The sequence below is a fragment of the Sebastes umbrosus genome, chromosome 1 (assembly GCF_015220745.1).
Source record: "Sebastes umbrosus isolate fSebUmb1 chromosome 1, fSebUmb1.pri, whole genome shotgun sequence".
NCBI classification, from domain to species: domain Eukaryota; kingdom Metazoa; phylum Chordata; class Actinopteri; order Perciformes; family Sebastidae; genus Sebastes; species Sebastes umbrosus.
Genome location: NC_051269.1, coordinates 28,492,477 through 28,506,086, shown reverse-complemented (window position 1 = coordinate 28,506,086; position 13,610 = coordinate 28,492,477). Strand labels below are relative to the sequence as shown.

The 13,610-nt window shown below is 30.9% G+C and overlaps 1 long non-coding RNA gene across 3 annotated transcripts in view; it reads right to left on the bottom strand.

Moving 5' to 3' along the window:
• Positions 1-9,929: 9,929 nt before the first annotated feature.
• The window catches only part of LOC119495532, a 33,899-nt gene continuing 30,218 nt past the window's right edge, over positions 9,930-13,610 (bottom strand). For all 3 annotated transcript variants that reach the window (XR_005208511.1, XR_005208510.1, XR_005208507.1), the window contains 2 exons: positions 12,068-12,146; positions 9,930-10,872 (listed from right to left, as the gene is read on the bottom strand). This is a non-coding gene — a long non-coding RNA (uncharacterized LOC119495532). The remainder of the gene's footprint in view (positions 10,873-12,067; positions 12,147-13,610) is intronic.

The window sequence follows — 13,610 nt, the reverse complement described above, 5'->3', positions numbered from 1 at the left end:
TGAAAGCAGCATCACCAAATGTTTTTGTTCTGCTTTGTGGAACAACTAAAAGAAGAACCGGAGGATCTGAAGGGCATTCCTGGTTCACAAACCAAAAACATTTCTGCAAGGTAGTCTGGTGCAAGGCCATGTAGTGCCTTATAAACTAATAAAAGAATTTTAAAATCAATACGAAAACTACGACTAAACTAGCATGGATAAATTAGTATGAAATGTTAGAAAATGGGGACAAATTCTCACCCATTTTGTCACAATGTGTTTATATATTACATGTTTGAGCTTTAATGTATATTGATGTATTTAATGACTTGTTCCACTAGGAGGCAGCAGAGTCGTAATCCTTTCAAGTAGTTTCTCCCTATGAGAACTTTGCCCTCTTAATATTTATTTTAATTAAAAACTGTTACATAATTTTAAGTGAAACACTGGTCCCTGGTCCTCATGAACATGAGGTGTCTAAACCTCCTTCCTCTCTCTTTTACCATCCTCCCAACCTCGTGGAGCTGTTTTCCATTTTCATTGGCCTGTCCCCCCCTCCTTGTGCCACACCCCTCCCATGTTTTTTTATCCCGAGGTGAGAACACAGTGTGCACATCTGGAGGTGATCCTGACCGCAAAGGAGTAGCCTGTGGGAAGGGGTATGAGGTTAAAGATGCACTGCGCCTTGTATGTATATATCTGTGTGTGCATGTGTGCCTTGAGGGTGTCATGTGATCCAGACTTTGAAATGCTCCTGATTACAAACAGCTGGCGGGCAGTGGCCTCGACCAATCGGACGAGCTGTTGGCTGTGACATCAGGTGGAAGGAGGGAGGTGGACAGAATATTTTAGATGGGTTTTTTTTTTGCCTCTGAATTGAATCAGCAACATCAGGCCGACCCATTAAGCTGTGTTGGATTCCACACAGCGCTTGGATGTTCCCATCTGGTCAAGATGCACCTCAAATTGTATCAGCTTGTCTGTTTGCATATTGATTATCATGTGGGTCCAGCATCATTATAACTCACAGCCAACACAGGGCCAATCAGCTGAGGAGGGACCCTGGCCCTAATGCAGGGCTGCCCAAAGTGGGGCCCGCAGGCCAAAGTTGGCCCGCCATAAGGTTTGATTTGGCCCGCCAGATGTTTCTAGCAAATTTATTTTTTTTAATTAAAAGACCTGTGGCGATTGTGACTGACTTTACTCTCTTTTGGAGGTTGTAGCAGGCTCAGTTTTAGAGCTATACTTGTATCATATTAAACTAGAACCTAAGGAATCCATTGAAACCAACCAAGTCATACTTGTCAGGAAGGAGGCTAAATAACGCTCCAAAGTTGGGCTAAAGTTTGGCGAGGAAAAATTGGCAATTTTCACAGGGGTCGCTTGACCTCTGACCTCAATATATGGGAATGAAAATGGGTTCTATGGGTACCCACGAGTCTCCCTTTTACAGACATCGCCACTATATGATAATCCCATGCAGTTTGGTGCAGAAACATGCAGTTTTTTTGCATGCAGTATAAATGTGTTATTTTCGCATATTCTAAAAATAGTGTATTTGAATATTTCTGCTGGGGTCCATAAACAGTCTTGGAATTGCATAAATTGACTGGAAATTAGCCCACTTGTATTCAGCAGGTACAGTAGGTTTTAAGGAGTTAACTATGTAAAAGGTAAAAGAATATTCTATTTGGGGAACTTGGGATCCTACTACCATTTTGCATCTTAACAATACAATATGTGTATGCTTTTGGCCCGTGGCCCACCATTAAGGTCCAGTTTTTGGCCCTAAAAGGGAAAAAGTTTGGGCACCCCTGCCCTAATGTCTCTGTTCTAAGACTTAAGCATTCAAAGAAATCCTTTGTGCTCATGTGAAGGTCCTGTGGTTTTTGTGAAGGAAAGTCGAAGAGCCAAATGGAGCTGGAATGCAGACAGGAATGCATGTTTTTTTCTTTTTCTGCCGGACTGCCACAAAATGCTAAATGATTAGCAGTCAATGGGGTTATTAATGATTTTTTTTTCAATAGTTTGCAATGTCATTCATTTACCATGAAGCATCTGAGCTAATTCAAGAGTGTGTGCATGAATTAGTCTGTGCAGTAAGGTGTATTTACAGCAGATTTGTCATAGCAGGAAAAGCACAGGTGTAACTAATATTAATGATATGCTCTGATCCATGTTTTCCACTAAGCCATCACAGTGAGCCTCATGCATCGTATCTGAAAGTGACTCTCCTGAATGGAATGTGGCCTTTTATTATAATTACAGTTGTGTTCGACAATCAAAATATCTATGTTAAAGATACGGTTTGACATTTTGGAAAATATGCATATTTGCTTGATAACACTTTTGCTTTTGCTTTCTTGCAGAGAGTTAGATGAGAAGCTTGATGCCACTATCTGTACAATAAATATGAAGCTAAAGCCAGCAACTGGTTAGTTTAGCTTTGCATAAAGACTGGAAATGGGGAAAAACAGCTAGCCTGGTGATTTGCTTTTATATGTTGGTTTTTGTATGGATTAAACAAACTAGGTATAACATGTTAATTGGTGAGCGTCAGAGGTGCTGGTAGGCAAATTGTTACGTTTGGACAGAGCCAGGGTAGCGGTTTCCCCGTTTCCAGTCTTAATGCTAAGCTAAATGGCAGCTGGCCCCAGGTACAGACGGTATTTGTTATAGATTTAGATGTTATGTGTTTACATATATAAAAAAAAAGGTACAAGTATATAAGTGATATTACATAAACAACAACAAATGTGATGGAGAGGAGCAAAAAACCCTCAGAGGAGCTTGATAAGGGCACTCTCCGATGCATACCATAATCAATTATTTAAAAGAGAATAGAATATTAAAAAGGACGGTAAAGGGAGAGAGAAGAAGAAAATATATAAGATTACACACACCAGCAGACATCCATATATGCAAGTACACACAAAGTCATGAAATAGAATTAAGATTTTCATTATTATATCATCAATAAAAACTCATTATTGGTAATCAATTTACAAAGATAATCCATAAGGAAAACATTGGGGAGATAAAAACAAACCTTTAATGGCTTTCTTATATCATTCTGGTGCCGACTGAGATTGAGATGGCACAGCGTTCCATATCACCGAACCTCCGTAATTTTAACCAAACTGACTGAGATGCTGTACGTACTATATACTTTATAGTATGTTAAATTCATGAAAAAAAGTGAAAGTATAGTATGTTAAAAAAAGTTATAATATAATATGTTGAAAAAATTTATGAATTAAAGTAATTAGTAGATTGAAAAATTTCATCAAAAAAGTCAAAGTATAGTATGTTTAAACATTTCTTAAAAAAAAAAAATCATAGTATAGTATGCCGAAAACATTTATGAATAAAGTCACAGTGCAGTATTTTAAAAAATTTCATGGAAAGAACTTAGTACAGTATGTCGAAAAATGTCATGAAAAGAGGTCATAGTATAGTATGCCGAAAACATTTATGAAAAAAAGTCATAGTATAGAAAGTCAAAAAATGTTATGAAAAAAAGTCATAGTATAATACGTCACAAAATTTCATGAAAAAAGTCATAGGCTGGTATATTGAAAAATAATCATGAAAAAAGTCATAGTATAGTAATGTTTAAAAATTCTTTAAAAAAAATCATAGTATAGTATGTCGAAAATTTTCATGAAAAAAAGTCATAGTATAGCCTGTTGAAAAAAAGTCATAGTATATGTTGAAAAGTTTAATGAGAAAAAGTCATAGAATAGTATATTTGGAAAAATCATGAAAAAAAGGTCATTGTATAGTATGTCGAAAGATTTCATGAAAAAAAGTCATATTATGGAAAGTTGAATAATGACATGAAAAAAAGTCATGGTATAATGTGTCGAAAAATTATGAAAAAAAGTCAGAGTATAGCATGTTGAAAAGTCATAGTATAATATGCCGAAAAATGTTATGAAAAAAGGTCATAGTATGTTTGAACATTTCGTGAAAAAGTCTTATGATGAACATTTTTATGAATTAAAGTAATTAGTACGTTGAAAATTTCATTAAAAAAGTCATAGTATGTCGAAAGATTTATTATAAAAAATCATAGTATAGCATGTTGAAAAAAGTCATAGTATAATACGTCGAAAAGTTTCATGAAAAAAGTCAAAGGATAGTATGTCGAAAATTTTTATGAAAAAGTCCTAGTTTAGTATGTCATAAAAAATCATGAAAAAAAGTTATACTATAATATGTAGAAAAAAATCTTTGAAAAACAGACATAGTATAGTATGTCGACAAAGTTCATGAAAAAAAGTTAGTTTAGTATGTTGAAAAATTGTATGAGAAATAAGTCATAGTATAGTATAGTATGCCAAAAAATTTCCAAGAAAAAAAGGTATAGTATCGTATGTCGAAAAATGTCATGAAAAGAGGTCATAGTATAGTACGTCGAAAAATTTTCTGGAAAAAAAGTCATAATATAGTGTGTCAAAAGATTTTATGAAAAAGTCATAGTATAGTATGTGGAAAAAAAGTCATGTTATAATACGTCGAAAAATTTCATGAAAAAAAAGTCAGGGAATAGTATATTGAAAGAAATCAAGAAAAAAGGTCATAAGAAAAAAAGGTCGAAAAATTGTATGAAAAAAGTCACATTATATAATGTTGAAAAAAGTCATAGTATACTGAAAAACATAATAAAAAAGGACATAGTATAATATGTCGACAAAATTTCATTATAAAAATTCATAGTATATGTTGAAAAATGTCATTAAAGTCATAGTATAATATGTTGAAAAATTTAATGAAAAAAGTCATAGGATAGAATGTCGAAAAATTTTTATGAAAAAGTCATAGTATAGTATGTCATAAAAAATCATGAAAAAAGTTATACTATAATATGTCGAAGAAATTCTATAAAAAAAAGACATAGTTTAGTATGTCGACAAAGTTGATGAAAAAAAGTTAGTTTAGTATGCCGAAAATTTTTATGAAAAAAGTCATTGTATGGTATGTTGAAAAAAAGTCATAGTATAATATGTCGAAAAATTTCATGAAAAAAAGTCAGGGAATAGTATATTGAAAGAAATCAAGAAAAAAAGGTTATAAGAAAAAAAGGTCGAGAAATTGTATGAAAAAAGTCACATTATATAATGTTGAAAAAAAGTCATAGTATACCGAAAAACATAATAAAAAAGGACGTAGTATAATATGTCGACAAAATTTCATTAAAAAAAATCATAGTATATGTTGAAAAATGTCATTAAAGTCGAAATATATAATTTGTCGAAAAAATTGTATGAAAAAAAATCATAGTATAGCATGTTTAAAAATTTCATGAAAAAAAGTCATAGTAAATTATGTTTAAAAATTCTTTAAAAAAATTCATTGTATAGTGTCGAACATTTTTAGAAAAGCAAGTCATGGGCGGCTGGTTAGCTCAGTCGGTAGAGCGAGCGCCCATGTAAATGCCAAGGCTCAGTCCTATCAGCGGTGGACCCGGGTTCGAATCCGGCCTGTGGTCCTTTCCGCATGTCACTTCTCTCTCTCCCCCTTTCCAACACTCTATCCACTGTCCTATCAATAAAATGCTTAAAAATCACCCCAAAAAATAACTTTAAAAAAAAAAAAAAAAAAAAAAAAGCAAGTCATAGTATAGTTTGTCTAAAAATGTTATGAAATAAAAGTCACAGTATAATATGTTGAAACATTTTATGAAAAAAGTCATAGTATAGTATGTCGAAAGATTTCAAGAAAAAAGTCATATGGTATGGTTAAAAAATGTATGATAAAAAGTCATAGTATATCGAAAAATTTCAAGAAAAAAGTATAGTATGGTATGTCGAAAGATTTCATGAAAAGAGGTCATAGTATAGTACGTCAAAAAAAATTATGAAAAAAAGTCATATAGTGTGTCGAAAGATTTTATGAAAAAGTCATAGTATAGTATGTGGAAAAAAGTCATGTTATAATACGTTGAAAAATTTCATGAAAAAAAGTCAGGGAATAGTATATTGAAAGAAATCAAGAAAAAAGGTCATAAGAAAAAAAGGTCGAAAAATTGTATGAAAAAAAGTCACATTATATAATGTTGAAAAAAGTCATAGTATACTGAAAAACATAATAAAAAAGGACATAGTATAATATGTCGACAAAATTTCATTATAAAAATTCATAGTATATGTTGAAAAATGTCATTAAAGTCATAGTATAATATGTTGAACAATTTAATGAAAAAAGTCATAGGATAGAATGTCGAACATTTTTTATGAAAAAGTCATAGTATAGTATGTCATAAAAAATCATGAAAAAAGTTATACTATAATATGTCGAAGAAATTCTATAAAAAAAAGACATAGTTTAGTATGTCGACAAAGTTGATGAAAAAAGTTAGTTTAGTATGCCGAAAATTTTTATGAAAAAAGTCATTGTATGGTATGTTGAAAAAAAGTCATAGTATATGTCGAAAAATTTCATGAAAAAAAGTCAGGGAATAGTATATTGAAAGAAATCAAGAAAAAAAGGTTATAAGAAAAAAAGGTCGAGAAATTGTATGAAAAAAGTCACATTATATAATGTTGAAAAAAAGTCATAGTATACCGAAAAACATAATACAAAAGGACATAGTATAGTATGTCGACAAAATTTCATTAAAAAAAATCATAGTGTATGTTGAAAAATGTCATTAAAGTCGAAATATATAATTTGTCGAAAAAATTGTATGAAAAAAAATCATAGTATAGCATGTTTAAAAATTTCATGAAAAAAAGTCATAGTAAATTATGTTTAAAAATTCTTTAAAAAAATTCATTGTATAGTGTGTCGAACATTTTTAGAAAAGCAAGTCATAGTATAGTTTGTCTAAAAATGTTATGAAATAAAAGTCACAGTATAATATGTTGAAAAAAGTCATAGTATAGTATGTCGAAAAATTTCAAGAAAAAAGTATAGTATGGTATGTCGAAAGATTTCATGAAAAGAGGTCATAGTATAGTACGTCAAAAAAAAATTACGAAAAAAAGTCATAATATAGTGTGTCGAAAGATTTTATGAAAAAAAGTCAGGGAATAGTATATTGAAAGAAATCAAGAAAAAAGGTCATAAGAAAAAAAGGTCGAAAAATTGTATGAAAAAGTCACATTATATAATGTTGAAAAAAGTCATAGTATACTGAAAAACATAATAAAAAAGGACATAGTATAATATGTCGACAAAATTTCATTATAAAAATTCATAGTATATGTTGAAAAATGTCATTAAAGTCATAGTATAATATGTTGAAAAATTTAATGAAAAAAGTCATAGGATAGAATGTCGAAAATTTTTTATGAAAAAGTCATAGTATAGTATGTCATAAAAAATCATGAAAAAAGTTATACTATAATATGTCGAAGAAATTCTATAAAAAAAAGACATAGTTTAGTATGTCGACAAAGTTGATGAAAAAAAGTTAGTTTAGTATGCCGAAAATTTTTATGAAAAAAGTCATTGTATGGTATGTTGAAAAAAAGTCATAGTATAATATGTCGAAAAATTTCATGAAAAAAAGTCAGGGAATAGTATATTGAAAGAAATCAAGAAAAAAAGGTTATAAGAAAAAAAGGTCGAGAAATTGTATGAAAAAAGTCACATTATATAATGTTGAAAAAAAGTCATAGTATACCGAAAACATAATACAAAAGGACATAGTATAGTATGTCAACAAAATTTCATTAAAAAAAATCATAGTGTATGTTGAAAAATGTCATTAAAGTCGAAATATATAATTTGTCGAAAAAATTGTATGAAAAAAAATCATAGTATAGCATGTTTAAAAATTTCATGAAAAAAAGTCATAGTAAATTATGTTTAAAAATTCTTTAAAGAAATTCATTGTATAGTGTGTCGAACATTTTTAGAAAAGCAAGTCATAGTATAGTTTGTCTAAAAATGTTATGAAATAAAAGTCACAGTATAATATGTTGAAAAAAGTCATAGTATGGTATGCTGAAACATTTTATGAAAAAAGTCATAGTATAGTATGTCGAAAGATTTCAAGAAAAAAGTCATATGGTATGGTTAAAAAATGTATGATAAAAAGTCATAGTATATCGAAAAATTTCAAGAAAAAAGTATAGTATGGTATGTCGAAAGATTTCATGAAAAGAGGTCATAGTATAGTACGTCAAAAAAAATTATGAAAAAAAGTCATATAGTGTGTCGAAAGATTTTATGAAAAAGTCATAGTATAGTATGTGGAAAAAAAGTCATGTTATAATACGTCGAAAAATTTCATGAAAAAAAGTCAGGGAATAGTATATTGAAAGAAATCAAGAAAAAAGGTCATAAGAAAAAAAGGTCGAAAAATTGTATGAAAAAAAGTCACATTATATAATGTTGAAAAAAGTCATAGTACACTGAAAAACATAATAAAAAAGGACATAGTATAATATGTCAACAAAATTTCATTATAAAAATTCATAGTATATGTTGAAAAATGTCATTAAAGTCATAGTATAATATGTTGAAAAATTTAATGAAAAAAGTTATACTATAATATGTCGAAGAAATTCTATAAAAAAAAAGACATAGTTTAGTATGTCGACAAAGTTGATGAAAAAAAGTTAGTTTAGTATGCCGAAAATTTTTATGAAAAAAGTCATTGTATGGTATGTTGAAAAAAAGTCATAGTATAATATGTCGAAAAATTTCATGAAAAAATAGTCATAGTATAGCATGTTGAAAAGTCATAGTATAACACGTCAAAAAAATTCATGAAAAAAGTCATAGTATAGTATGTCAAAAGAAATCATGAAAAAAAGTTATACTATAATATGTCGAAAAATTCTATGAAAAAAGACATGGTATAGTATGTCAAAAGAATTTATGAAAAAGTTAGGTTAGTATGTCGAAAAATTGTATGAAAAAAAAGTCATAGTATAGTATGCCAAAAAACTTTATGAAAAAAGTCTAAGTATGGCATGTATAAAAATTTCACGAAAAAAGTCATAGTATAGTATGTTTAAAAATTCTTTAAAAAAAAATCAAAGTATAGCATGTCGAAAAATTTCATGAAAAAAAGTCTAGTATAGCCTGTTGAAAAAAGTCATAGTATAGTATGTCGAAAAACTTCATGAGAAAAAGTCATAGTATAGTATGTCGAAAAAAATTAAAAAGTCATAGTATAGTATGTCGAAAAAAGTCACAGTATAGTATGTTGAATAATTAAGTCATAGTATAGTCATATAAATAAAAAAAAATAAAGTCATAGTATAGTATGCCGAATAATTAAAAGTCATAGTATAGTTTAAAAAAAGTTAAAGTATAATATGTCGAAAAAATTAAATAAGTCATAGTATAGTATGTCGAAAAATTTTATGAATTAAAGTAATTAGTATGTTGAAAATTTAATTAAAAAAGTCATAGTATGTCGAAAAATTTAATTAAAAAAATCATAGTATAGCATGCCATAAAAAATCATGAAAAAAAAGTTATACTATATGTCGAAACAATTCTATGAAAAAGAAATAGTATAGTATGTCAAAAAAATGTATGAAAAAGTTAGATTATAGTATCTCAAAAAAATGTTAAAAAATTTCATGAACAAAAGTCATAGTATAGTGTGCCGAAAAACTTTATAAAAAAGGTCATGTCGAAAGATTTCATGAAAAAGTCATATTATAGAAAGTCGAATAATGTCATGAAAAAAGTCAAATTCATGTGTCGTAAAATGTTATGAAAAAAAATCATAGTATAGCATTTTGAAAAAAGTCATAGTATACTATGTCGAAAATATTAAATAAGAGTCATAGTATAGTATGTTGAAAAATTTCATGAAAAGAAGTCTAATGTTGAAAACTTTTATGAATTAAAGTCATAGTATGTCGAAAAATTTTATAAAAAAATCATATAGTATTTTGAAAAATTTCATGAAATTAGTGTAGCATGTCGAAAGATTTAATGAAAAAAGTCTTGGCATAGAATGTTTACATTTATTTTTTTTAAATTCATTCTAAATAGATAGATAGATGCACTTTATTGATCCCAAATTGGGAAATTATTGTGTAACAGCAGCAGGTTATCCAAGCAATGCACAGGAACAGTAAATAAAATGTATATGTGAACACTAAAGAAATACATCCATAGAACATAAAATATAAAGAATATTGGAATACACTATAAATATACCTGACTATTACAAATTTTAAATTATAAACATGGAATAGCCCATTATATACATGAGCAAGTGATCAATAACATACTATATACATTAGCAAAGTGTGCAAGACACTATATATATTAGCAAAGTGTGCAAGTTACAGTGTTTGTTCTTTAATAAAAAAACAATTTGAGGTAGTAAATGTGCAAGACATTACAGAATGGAGTCTTGTTGAAAAAGAAACTATAGAGTTGAGAGTTCTCTGTTAGACAGAGGTGAGGTGTTGAAGAACTCTCTTCAACACCTCACCTCTGTCTGTTTGGGTAAGAAAGATTTCCTGTATCGGTCCTTGTGACAGCGAAGCTGAATCGGTCTGTTAGAGAAAGAGCTACGCTGATCGTCCAGTAGGTGGTGGACAGGGTGGTCAGGATTAACCATAATGGATAACCGTTTGTTCGGTGTCCTCCTCTCCACCACAACATCGAAGGTGTCCGGTTTGCAGCCAATTACGGAGCCAGCCTTCTTAATCAGTTTATTAAGTTTGTTGGTGTCACCGGCTCCAGTGCTGCTCCTCAGCAGACGACGATGAAGTACAGTGCACTGGCCACAACCGACTGGTAGAACACGTTGAAGGAGCTCAGGGAATAGAATCTGCTCATCCTTTTCTTATATACAGCCTCAGTATTGGTCTTCCAATTCAGTCTGGTACTTGGTACTTGTAGTCATCCACAACATCGACCTCCTCTCCAAGAATACGCAGGGGTTGTGAAGCCATCCTCTTCCTTCTGTATGTCGAAAAATTTAATAAAAGTCATAGCATAGCATGAAAAAAAGAAGTCATAGTATAGCATAATGAAGATTTCATGAAAAAAAATTAATAGTATAACATCGAGAATTTTATGGAAAAAAAAGTCACAGTATAGATTGTCAAAAATTTCATGAAAAAAGTCATAGTATAAAGTGTAAAAAAATGTCATGAAAAAGCCATAGTATAGTATGTCAAAAATTTCATGAAAAGTCATAATATAAGGTGTCAAATATGTCATGAAAAAAGTCATAGTATTTTTGGTCATAAAAAGTCATAGTATAGCATGTCAAATTTCAAGAAAGTGTCATAGTATAGTGTATCCAAAATTTCAAGAAAAAAAAGCATAGTATAGCATGTTGAAAATGTAATGGAAAAAAAAAACAGTAAAGTATGTCGAAAATGTCATGAAAAAAAAGTCATAGAATAACATATCGAAAATGTAATGAAAAAAATACATTGTGTAATAAGTTATAAAAAGTAATAGTACAACATATTGAAAAATGTAATAAAAGTCAGAGTTTAGTATGTCGAAAGTTTCATGAAAAAAAGGCATAGTATATCATAAAAAGAATAGTATAGCATGTCGAAAAATTCCATAAAAAAGTCATATTATAGTATGTTGAAAATTCCATGGAAAAAAGTCATAGCATAGTATGTCATAAAAAGTCATAGTATGTCAAATTTCATTAAAAAGTCATAGTTTAGTACGTTATAAAAAGTCATATTATAACGTGTCAAAAAATATCATGAACAAAGTCATAGTATTTTTTGTCAATAAAAGTCATACTATAGTACGTTAAAAAATTTCATGTAAAAAAAAGCCATTGTTAATGTTTTTAATAACATCTGTGCTTCTACTATGACCTTCTATCTAAGTCAAAATGTCTGCTGTGAAAAAGGCCTATTCCTCTTGGTGCTCCTTAAAGAGTAATTTAAAGGTATGACTTTAGAATTGACCTCTAACATTCAACATATTGAGTGTGAGGGGAATACAATTACTAACACTATTCTTTGGAGGTAACTTTTTCTGGTAACAACAGCATGAAATATGAAATATGTATATGCCTCCGACAAACTCAAAGACAAAATTGTTGGTCATGGGCAACATCCAACCAAAACAATCCTGTTGGTCTTTTTTTGTTTTTCCTTTTCTCTCTTTCTATTTGACTCACCGAGCTGTTGTCTTCTTTTCTCACTGAACAGAGGCAGCTCTCGGCTCGTCCCTCCCCTCCATCAATCTCTGTCATAAATCTGTCAAGCGGAGAGAAAGGGAACTGCTGAATACAGATTTGTCAGCAATTAATCTAACCTCTATTACTAGACTTGGATATTGTGCTCTCTATACCAGAGAACAATAAGCCACTCTAACGTGGAGCACTGAGCTGCATGTGTGAGTGGTGTGCAATCATGGGAGGATGTCTGTTTGTGAGAAGGAGAGTGCATGTGTGTGTGTGTGCATGCATGCAGTAAGCTTCCTTGGGTGGTGTTTTAACTGTTTTGTTGATTACATGTTAAACCATGTGAATAAAAATCCTTTTTTGTCCACATTTTCATGCATTAATATTTATGCTTTATTGCTTTTTTTTTTAAAGAAAACGACACAATAAAGCTTCTAGTGGACAGTTACCGGCCATTTAACCTTGAAAAGACATAGCCTACAGTATGCTGAATGTGAGGCTGCCTAATTGACCTTCTGCACTTGATGAGAAGAGAGGACACATGATGAGTCAGTGTGTGTGTGTGTGTGTGTGTGTGTGTGTGTGTGTGTGTGTGTGTGTGTGTGTGTGTGTGTGTGTGTGTGTGTGTGTGTGTGTGTGTGTGTGTGTGTGTGTGTGTGTGTGTGTGTGTGTGTGTGTGTGTGTGTGTGTGTGTATATATACCAATGTGCTTTTCAGCTCTGTCTTATTGATTTTCTTAAGGATGTGGATTAGAGTCAATATCATAATTCCCAGACAAGGAGACCATGAGAATAACAAGTCAACAAAAACATCAGCATTAGTAAAATGAATAGCATAATGACTGTATATACCATTTCAACGGAATTGCATTGCTAGGCAAAAGCTTTGGTCCATGTTTACTTCCTGTCAGCTGATGTCATTCACATACACTACAAAAGGAAATAAACTGGGACACTATGAAATGGTCTGTGCTCTTCTGTGCATGTACTGTGGCATGGGCTTGTCTCCAGTTTCTGTGCATAAAAGTGCTCATATATACAGCACATGAATGAATTTGAACAAATCCCATGAAAAGACCAAAACCAACAATGCATAAGTCCATCCCTCAATACTCTGACCTTCAATACTCTGACCTTCCTACCCTGTCGCACTTGGACCCAAGCCCATTTGCTCCTACTGAAGACATAAATCTTTAAAATCAGCTCATGCATATGTAGTTTAAGTTGAAAGAAAACGGCTCAGTAAATTCCTAAAAACAGCTGAGCCCTGTATTTCGTAGCAAATGTAACTGAAACAGGAGTAAATAGTGCTTTTGTTGGGGACTATTTTTAACCGCGGATTAAAGGGAGAGTTCGGGTGTTGTGAAGTGGGGTTGTATAAGGTAATTATCCATAGTAGGTGTATTACTTACAGTAGATGACACTCAGCACGCCCCCAGCATCGAGAAACAGACAGGAGTACTGACGTCGGAGCAAAGCAATACAGTGCTGTGGACGGTGAAGGCAGAAAAGTGTCTTGTAGCCACCGTAAAGAAAGG